This window comes from Asparagus officinalis, chromosome 1 (assembly GCF_001876935.1).
Source record: "Asparagus officinalis chromosome 1, Aspof.V1, whole genome shotgun sequence".
NCBI lineage: Eukaryota > Viridiplantae > Streptophyta > Magnoliopsida > Asparagales > Asparagaceae > Asparagus > Asparagus officinalis.
The window spans coordinates 69,358,979-69,369,072 of NC_033794.1; the positions used below are offsets into that span (position 1 = coordinate 69,358,979).

A 10,094-nucleotide genomic window follows, 5' to 3' on the forward strand; every position below is an offset into this window, starting at 1 on the left:
CACTGTGCCAGCCTATGCTCCATCTGAGAGGACACGAAGGAATAAACCCCATTAGCCTTCAGCTCCTTCAACTCTCGGATCTCCGACTCCAGAACAGCAAAATCGGCAGTGAAGGAATCAGCCAACTCTGGATACCCTTCTTCTCTGAACATCGGCATGTGACGAGAAAAGGAACGCCTGAACTGATCGAAACCATATCCTCGATGAAGAAGTTTCTCGATCATGCCGTTATAAAAGACGGTAAAAAGGCCGAGGTCTGTACGGAAAATGTCTTTGTCGGGGTCGGTATCAGCCAAGAGGGCGCGGACACGCTCATATAGAGATGATCGAGATCCTACAAGAAACAGTGTGGAAAGTTAAGAGATTATCGAATACGATAAGAAAATTTAAAGGCAAATTCCGAGCATACCAATACCAACGGAGGTCCCCTCAGGCTGAAATCCGACAGGTTCCGAAATAACTACAGTAGTAGTCATGGAGGGTATATCGACCCCTGTAGGCAAATCGGTCATACCTCTCGGCTGTGGCGGGGAAACACCGCTCTTAGGCAAACTATCAGTCCCAGAAACTGTAGTAGCATCAGGCACAACGGCTGGTCCTATAGTTACACTTCTTTGTTAGTCAAAATGAAAATTTAGACAAATAAGGAGGGTCGGAATGATAAGGTCATCGGCATACCTGTAGGTCCATCATCCTCAGGTATCCGGGGGATGCCAGGAGTCATAAGAGTATCAGTCCCGGTGGCTGGTCCTATGATTGCACCCATATATTAGTCAAAAGTCAGATAAATAAAAAGGAGCACGATGTCCCTAAATCGTATGCGTACCTGCAAGTCCGTCACTCCGAGGTAAGCTAGATATGCCGGGAATCGATACGGGGTTAGTCTCAATGACTGGCGCTGTAATATTAATCCTTCGTTAGTCAGACAAAAGACCGGGCAAAATGAAGAGAATCAGACATATACCTGTGAATGTATCACCCTCAAAGGGTGGTCCCATGGTTCTTCTGGTTGCCTGCTCAGCCAGCATATCGGCTAATAATCCAGCGTCGGGTCCCGAGAAGTCAGGTGCAGAGGCACACCTCTGTTCCTCGAAGCCCACATCATGAAAGGTTTGATCCTCGACTGGCTATTCCATCACGACATCTGCAGAACAGTTTAAGTGTTGGATATGCATACAAGAAGACGGGAAAGAAGGAAGAGCTCAGAAATACCTGTAGCAGGAACAGAAGATCCTTGTTCCCCAATACCCATGATTGAGTTATTCAGGAAATCTGAAAGAATGCGAGGCACAAAAAATAATGAATCCTGATTTCTCTAACTCCGCCAAATGCTACTCAACGAGGGTATCATCGAATTTAGATATACCTGGACATGGAGTAGTGGGCTTGACACTATTAGCCTGCTCGGTGTCAATGTTCATATCAATACCCAGGGAACCATCCCGAATGGCGTCGCACATTTGCTGCACGAAGTTATCTGTATTATCAGAATCAGTGAATACGGGGTCCGGTGGAAGCTCGCCCTCGTCATAGTACCCTGGAACATAAAACATGATTACGAATCCCAGAAGGTGAGACATCCTAAAGAAATAAAAATGACGAAATGTTACCTTCCTCACCATCGGCGATGCCTCCTAAATCCACTCCATAGGGACGCTGGCCAACGTGTGATTTATGAGCAGTCTTCTTCTTCTTCGGAGTACCAGCCCTCATAGAACCAACGGGTCGTTCATGCGTAGACTTGCCACGAGCCGCAACCTGTGCAGGAGCTTTGCCGCTAGGCCGGTGTCTCGCGTAACGAGCAGCGAGCGACTCGTGCTCATCGGATGTCCTACCTGGGATAATAGGAGTCATTTCGTTAGGGCGAGTGAATAAGACCTTTTGTTGATACCAATCAAAAAGAGCATGACAAACCTGCATCAAGATTTTCTTGGTCAGTATCTATGTCTACATGCTCCTCCTCAGAAGTCTCGTCCTCATCATCAGTAGGGAGAAGCTCTTCGTCACTTTCCGTCCTATCTCTGCTCAAAAGAGAAGATTTAGCAGTCTTCCTTCCCTGTCTTCTAGCAAGCTCAGCTTTATGGGCAGCCATCATAGCGATCTGGACCGAGTGCTCAGACTGTAACTCTGAAAGGCTCTTCACACCTATGGATTCACTGGCGGAAAGGAACCACTTGCAACTGAGGAAAGTAATCAACGGCTGGCGTCTATATGAAGGAAGAGCAAAGTGGGCTCCAGTGCAGCCCACCATAGTCCATAGCCATGCTCGTACGCCGTCAATAAGCCCTCCTTCAACCCTCAAACCACGGCTCGGATTCCTAATATATAGTTGGTCATAGCCGAACTGACGGGCAAAATGGTAGGGAAGGTAAGGCTCAATGTGGCAGCAGTTCTTCACCCGAAGAATGAGATACCTGACGCGGATGTTCACCAACCAGCGGAAACAACCTACGTCGAGAGCAGTCCGATTAGTTCTGGGCTTCTCCTCATCAATCAGCACATCACCATAGCGACCCGAAAAGTGAGGAAAACACTTGAAGAACTCCCAGCTCTTACGAACTTGAAGCTCTCGTTGTGCATCACTGAATTTCTTCCCGAGCCATCTACTCCTCTCCAACATCTGCATGAAAGGAACGGGGACATCAACAACGCTGGGCGCCGACATCAAGTCAGGACGGTGAAGAACAAGCCACGCCATCAGATACGCATAAGGAAGCTCGATCTTCGGACAAATAAGCTCAGTCGATGGTTCATGACCCACCTGTGTAAAACTACTGACGAGAGACCTAAGCCCACAATGGATATCAGCGACCATGGCTGGGAGCAGGGAAAGCTCCCTCCCATAAGCTAGCTGGACTGTAGGAAAGAGCACCTCGAGAGGTAAGGCGTCTGACTGCTGATACGGAACGACGCACTTCTTCAACCAAAGAGCGAGATAGCCTGCTAGCAGAGTCCGGGGCTCAATAGACTTCTGTGCACGGCGAAGGAACGAATGAAACTTGGTCCCTACAGGAAAAGCTCCCTCAACACTGGCAATGGTGTAAGAATGGGCCTCGGCCTTTTCCACCAACTCATTAACGGCGGTTGGGGTCAAGATGTCTAACTCACGAAGGGGCTCGCCGGAATCACCCTCCAAATTTGGAAACAAATAGATAGCAAACTGCTTCAAGCTGATCTGTTTTTTTCTCTTCGCTGGAGGAGAAGTTTGGATCAAGGAGGTATGATAATGGCAGGTAAGGTCCCAAAGAGTATCGTACATATCGGGAGTATCCGTCTTCAACCACTCCAACTGCTGGTTCGAGGGAAAGTACTCCTGGTATGGACAATCCCCCATCGGAAGGCTAGAAACCTGATGCATCTCATGTAAGGCCAACCCCAACTCTCCGCCGCTGGTCAGGAACGTGTTACTGTCGGGCATGTATGTCTCCAACAACGCGAAGAAATGGCGGCAGCTGACCTAGAGTCCGTACATGGTGGCTCGTATAGGGGCATACAATCCACTGCTCTTCAAATCCCTCTCCCAGCGTCCCAAGACATAACTGGTCATGCGTTTCCACCATCCCTTGGGTAATGAGAAAGCCCAACCATAGCACCTAGAATCTGGTGGAGGTAATCTCCTCCCAAGATGAGCCAGACGGTTCTTCACGGTAGGAGCAGTTGCTGATACCTCGCCCGGAGGTGCAGTATTAAGACCCGTAATTCCTGGTCGAAGACCGCGGATGTAATGATACCCGGCAGAACCAGGAGTCTTATGATGAGAAGTATATCCACACTGAACCCGATCAACATCATGGGTAAGATGCCAAGACATCTGTCGCTCCACGGCCTGTCCCTCCAAATGAGTGAAGGAATACTGACGAGGAATGGAGGGAATGTATAGGAGAGCCCCCTCGTGAAGATTCAGCCAATGCTCTTCAGTAAGAGTCAACGTAGCAGGATCCTCAGTGTGATCCCCGAACAGAAAACCGGGCTTCTTTAAAGCCTGAGTGGAAGTAGAATCTGCAGTGAAGGAGGCGTCCGTAATCAACTGGCGTAAGCAATGGCGCCCTCCCTCCCGTATCAAACGATAGGATTCGTCGGAGCGGTCTCTGTCGAACTGAGGAAGTGGACCAATGGCCTGCCCGATGGAAGCCGAAGAGAAAACTTCTCTGCTACAACCAGTAGGGGCATGATGAGGGAGGTTGCCCGAGGGGAACTCGACTGCAACAAGACAAGGATAAAGTCAGATAAGATCATTCACAGGGTGATTGGAGAGACGATTCTGAGTGTCTTACACTGGAAGAACGGTATGCATCACCACATAGATAACGTGGTAACGTACGCCGACCTATAAAGTGTAAGACGACACGAGATCGCCCCAATATACCAGAAGACTTGAATTGGCTAAGCAAAACAAGTCTGAAACCTTAACCTCCGCGAAAGAGGGGATCAGTTCTTCCTTAATGACCCGCGAAGGGATCAATCAGGGATACAGAAATAAAGATTCTCACCCTCAAAAAAGGAGGCCGCTGGAGGGGAGGACGCTGTAGGAACTTCTTCCTCGCTGGGCTGTGAACGGGAGCGACCCCTAGGAAGTCGAGGTCGACGCGGAGACATCAAAAAACCTGCAATGAAAAGCAGCAAGTCAGGTGCAGTATGAATACACGAAATATAAAAGGGAAACTAAGAACATGAACTAAAGTCCTATGAGTAAATAGGATTTTATAGTTGAAGTCTAATTAAACCTACAAATTTCGTGCATGCGAAACAATGATTGTCATTTTCACGGTAAGTTTTGGTGAATACCCAAAATACCCCTCGTGTTCAAGGCTAAATTCGGGTCAAGGACACGCTCGAGTTGGGTCATGGTCATCATATCTGATCATATAGCACACCTGATACCCTACAATTTTGGTTAATTTTGCAAATAAGCCCTTTTGTAGAATTTAGCCAATTTTGCATATAGACCCCTTCATAAATTTCAATTTAACGCCCACATATCCCTCTCGAAACTTTGATCGTGGTTTTGTGGTCTAAACTTCTTGGTTTTCAGCCTTGAATTTTCTGCCCCCTTTTTGCAAATAAGTCCCTCTAAAACATTTATGGGTAATTTTGCAAATAAACCCTTAACAATTTGTGATCTCTTTGCATGAAGTACATCTCAAAGTTGTGGCCAATTGTGTCAAACATCCAAGCCTCAAAATTTCAGTCCCATTTTGCATAAAAGCCCCTATGAATTTCAGTCCCATTTTGCATAAAAGTCCCCCCAAATTTCGGCCCCATTGCAAATTTTGCATAAAACCCCCCAAAGCTTTGTGCATTCACAACCCATCATCAAAGAGCCTATCTTTTAACTCATGAGAACAAAAGTTGTGATCTTTGCATATGAATTCATAGCATACCCCCATCACAAACATAAAGCTACAATCTTTCTCAAAAGTTGTGATCTTTGCATATGAATTCATAGCATACCCCCATCACAAACATAAAGCTACAATCTTTCTTGAAAAAGAGGAAAGTTTTCATAGCATACCCCCATCACAAACATAAAGCTACAATCTTTCTTGAAAAAGAGGAAAGTTTTGAAAGAGAACTTACCAAATCAAGAGGCTTTTCTTGAGGTTGAAGATGATGAAACCCTAGCTTGGAGGAGTGATTAATTTCGGCCAAGAGGGGAACAAAAATCCGAAATTTTGTATGGGTTTGGAGAAAGAAACAATGGTGGAGGGATGGAAGGAAGAAGAAGGAGTTTTAAAAAGGAAAGGGTTTTCTTTTGAAAATATGGAAAGAGGGGGAAAACAAAAGAGGAAATAAAATCAAATCAAGAAAGAAAGCAAAGGAGGAAACAACAAAAAATGGAAAGAAACAAAAAAAAGGGGGAGGGGTGTGCGGTTTTGGCCAAGACATCCCAAGGGGTGTCTCGGCAAAACCGAGACACCCCAAGGGTGTCTCGGCAAAACCGAGACACCCCAAGGGTGTCTTGGTTTTGTTGGGACACCCCTTGGGTGTCTTAACCCAATTTTGACCCCCCGAACCCTTTTCGAAGTCCGAATTTGCCTATTCTTCGCCGGTTGTTGGATATTTCGACGAAATCCACAATAATCAACGCCGAACGATCCAAAACCCTAGGGTCAACGCCAGTCAACGCGCTGCGACCAAAAGTCAACGTTCGACGAATCGAAACCCTAGGGTTAACGCCAGTCAACGCGTAACCCTAGGTCAACGACAGTCAACGCGTTGCGACCAAAAGTCAACGTTCGACGATTCGAAACCCTAGGGTCAACGCCGGTCAACGCGTAACCCTAGGTCAACGCTAGTCAACGCGTTGCGACCAAAAGTCAACGTTCGACGATTCGAAACCCTAGGGTCAACACCGGTCAACGCGTAACCCTAGGTCAACGCTAGTCAACGCGTTGCGACCAAAAGTCAACATTCGACGATTCGAAACCCTAGGGTCAATGTCGGTCAACGCGTAACCCTAGGTCAACGCCAGTCAACGCGTTGCGACCAAAAGTCAACGTTTGACGATTCGAAACCCTAGGGTCAATGCCGGTCAACGCGTAACCCTAGGTCAACGCCAGTCAACGCGTTGCGACCAAAAGTCAACATGCGGTGATCTAAAACCCTAAGTCAACACAACGTGACGAAGGTAGTTCAAAGTCAACTCAATGACACGAGCCAAACTCAATTCATCAGCTGTAGACTTGAGACTCCGACGACGGCCAAGCGATAAACGCAGCGCCAGAAGAACTTTGGTTATTCGTCAAAGCATCGAATAGACCGAAAATCGAAGGAGCCAAGAGTTGAAGCTAATTACAGGTCCTCTACGCCGACTGAAGGCTGGACCAATCACATCTAAAGTATTCCAGCCTCTTCTATAAAAGAAACGAGTCTGGAACGCTTTGGAGGGGGTATCTGTAGGCATCGAAAATTGCCTATAGGTCTCCACGAATAGCTCAGTGTTAAGGAACGATGATGAACATCGCCATCTGATCCACATGAGCCTAATCAACGTCGACGAACGACTGAAGTGAATCGACGGTTTACAAAAGGAACAACGCCCTTCGTGTCTCGTTCATCCTACAGATAATCCAACCATCGGAGCTGATAGAACTCTTCGTCGGACTTCCAACGCACTTACTAAAATCCGAGTTCGGACGAAGAATTTACAGCGGAAGCGGACGAATGCACCTCAACGGAGCGTCTCGGTTAATGCGAGACACCCCAGGGGTGTCTCAGATTTTCCGAGACACCCCAGGGGTTTCTCGAAAATTCCGAGACACCCCAGGGGTGTCTCGAAAATTCCGAGACACCCCAAGACACCCCAAGGGTGTCTCAAAATTTCCGAGACACCCCAGGGGTGTCTCGGAATTTCTGAGACACCCCAGGGGTGTCTCGAGTTTTGGGAGACACCCCAGGGGTGTCCCGGATTTTGAAAGACGCCCTTAGCCCGTTTTAACCGCTCCGTTATCCTCTCAAGCCTATAAATACAAGCCATAGGCCTCATTTTTTCAGATCTGGAATTTTGGAGAAGAGACGAAGCCCTGCCGGAGTGAAGAGTGATCGTGCACTTCAACGCAAGAGAGTTTCTTCGTCAGATCTACGTCACCCGTACCCGATCCTTAGCATTACCCCTCGTCGGTAATCCTAAGAAGAGCAAATATCTCGCTTTATCCGAGATAGGCGCTTCAAGTTTCTAGATCTCCTCACGGATCGACGAAGCTCTGGATCAGATCTGATTGCCAGGTAGTCCACGGATATCGACGTCCCCGTCACAGGCTAAAGACCCACGCAAGCAAGAGACGATAAACGGATCTTGTGTTTATTTTCAAGAAAGTTGTAATTTTTATTTCTTTATTGTTTGAATTCATTTGTAACGTTTGAAGTTTAATGAAATCAATGATGAAGGCAACTTTTGACAAAAATAAACTGGCGACCACAGTGGGAGCCAACGGCCTCGCTGCCGAGGCCGTCGTGACGCTGAAACTTTCATCTTTTATTTTCTTAATTTTTCACTTTCTTGCTTTTTATTCTATTCTTTGATTCTTACTTCTCTTCGCTCAAATTCAATTTATTGTTACTTGCATATATTCAAAACAATCACTCTCACTCATCATAACTCTCACACTTATTCTTTAATTTTATTTTGTCACGCACACAATATAAGAACCAATTCTAATAATCTCTTAAAATCACCTTACTCGTGGGATCGATAACTTTTTATACTATAACTTGATCAATTGTGCACTTACAATTTTGGTGCATAATTATGCCGCATCAAATGCCAGCACGGTATGCCGACACAATTACGTATACACTTCCGGTGGAAAGTATCGATGAGATGATATCTACTACATTCAGAGAGGCCGAGCAGAGTTCGGAGGCTGATTCGTGGTAGGTGGCTATGCAGGAGGAGATGGAATCTCTTCATAAGAACGATACATGGGAGCTTGTTGAGCTTCCAAAGGGGCGGAAGGCAATTGGTTGCAAGTGGGTATACACGAAGAAGGAGGGCATTGAGGGCACTCCATTGAGGTTCAAAGCTAGGTTGGTTGCGAAGGGCTATGCACAGGAGGAAGGTATTGACTATAATGAGGTTTTCTCTCCGGTGGTGAAGCATTCTTCGATTCGGATTTTGCTAGCTTTGGTGGCACAGTATGGTTTGGAGTTAGATCAGTTGGATGTGAAGACATCATTTCTTCATGGTGATCTTGATGAAGAAATATATATGACTCAGCCATTGGGATTCTGAGCGGCAGGGAAAGATAAGTTGGTTTGCAGATTAAAGAAATCGCTATACGGTTTGAAGCAGTCTCCTCGACAGTGGTATAGGCGATTTGATGGTTTTATGCTTGGTCATTCGTACACTCGGAGTTAGTTTGATCCTTGTGTATATTTTCGCAAGTGAAAGGAGGTGCGTACATTTATTTGTTGCTCTATGTTAATGATATGTTGGTTACCTCTATTTCCAGATCTGCTATAAATGAGTTGAAGGCACAACTTTCAAAGGAGTTTGAGATGAAGGATTTGGGAGAGGCGAAGTGCATTTTAGGGATGGAGATCAACAGAGACAAGAATAATGGTAGAATTTGTTTGACACAAGTGGCTTATTTGAAGAAGGTTCTACAGCGATTTCATGTTAGCATGGATACGAAGCCAGTTGGTGTACCTTTAGGAGCCCATTTGAAGCTTTCAGTTGGTCTTTCACCAAAGTCAGCTGAAGATCGAGAGTTGATATTGAAGACTCCATATGCGAGTGTGGTTGGGAGTTTGATATGCGTGATGGTATGTACGAGACCAGATTTGTCACAGGCGGTGAGCATGGTTTCGAGATACATGCACGATCCAGGAGTGGGTCATTGGGACGCCGTGAGATGGATTTTGAGGTACATTCGAGATACGCTTAATGTTGGTTTAGTTTATGAGCGGGACACTACAAGTAAGCAGCTATGCATTGGTTATGTTGATTCGGATTATGCCGGGGATTTAGATAAGCGCCGGTCTACGACGGGGTATGTGTTCACTTTGACCCGTGCATCGGTGTGTTGGAGATGCACCTTACAGTCGACAGTGGCTTTGTCTATAACGGAGGCAGAGTATATGGTAGTTACGGAAGCTGTGAAGGAGGCTATTTGGCTTCGAGGACTTTTGGAGGAACTTGGTATATCGTAGAAGTCTGTTACTATTCATTGTGATAGCATGAATGCTATCTATTTGGCAAAGAAACAAGTTTTTCATGCGAGGACGAAGCACATTGAAGTTCGTTATCACTTTGTTTGGGATGTTCTTGAAGATGGTGATGTGGAGATTGTGAAAGTCCACACAAAGGATAATCCGGCGGATATGCTCACTAAGGTGGTTCCGAGCAATAAGTTTGATCATTGTAGAAGCTTGTTGCACATTCGTGATTGTTGAGGCCGTTGGCGGCCATTTGGGTGAACTACGTTCGGCTTGATTCCTTGGGCAAGAGGATACGTAGGCAGTCTTTCAGATGCAGTCGGTTTGGATTAGTTGATAGGGGTGAGATTGTTTGGACTCTCATTCGGATTCTTGACTTCTTATGGATTGAGTTCGTACTGGACACAACAAGTTGGGACTTTTGGATGCTTTGGTGT

The 10,094-nt window shown here is 46.2% G+C and overlaps 1 long non-coding RNA gene across 1 annotated transcript; it reads right to left on the minus strand.

Annotated features, from left to right (window-relative positions):
* On the minus strand, positions 514-874 carry LOC109842766. Its single transcript, XR_002247379.1, has 3 exons — positions 827-874; positions 679-750; positions 514-598 (listed from the first exon to the last, which is right to left on the minus strand). It is a non-coding gene; the product is annotated as an uncharacterized LOC109842766 (long non-coding RNA).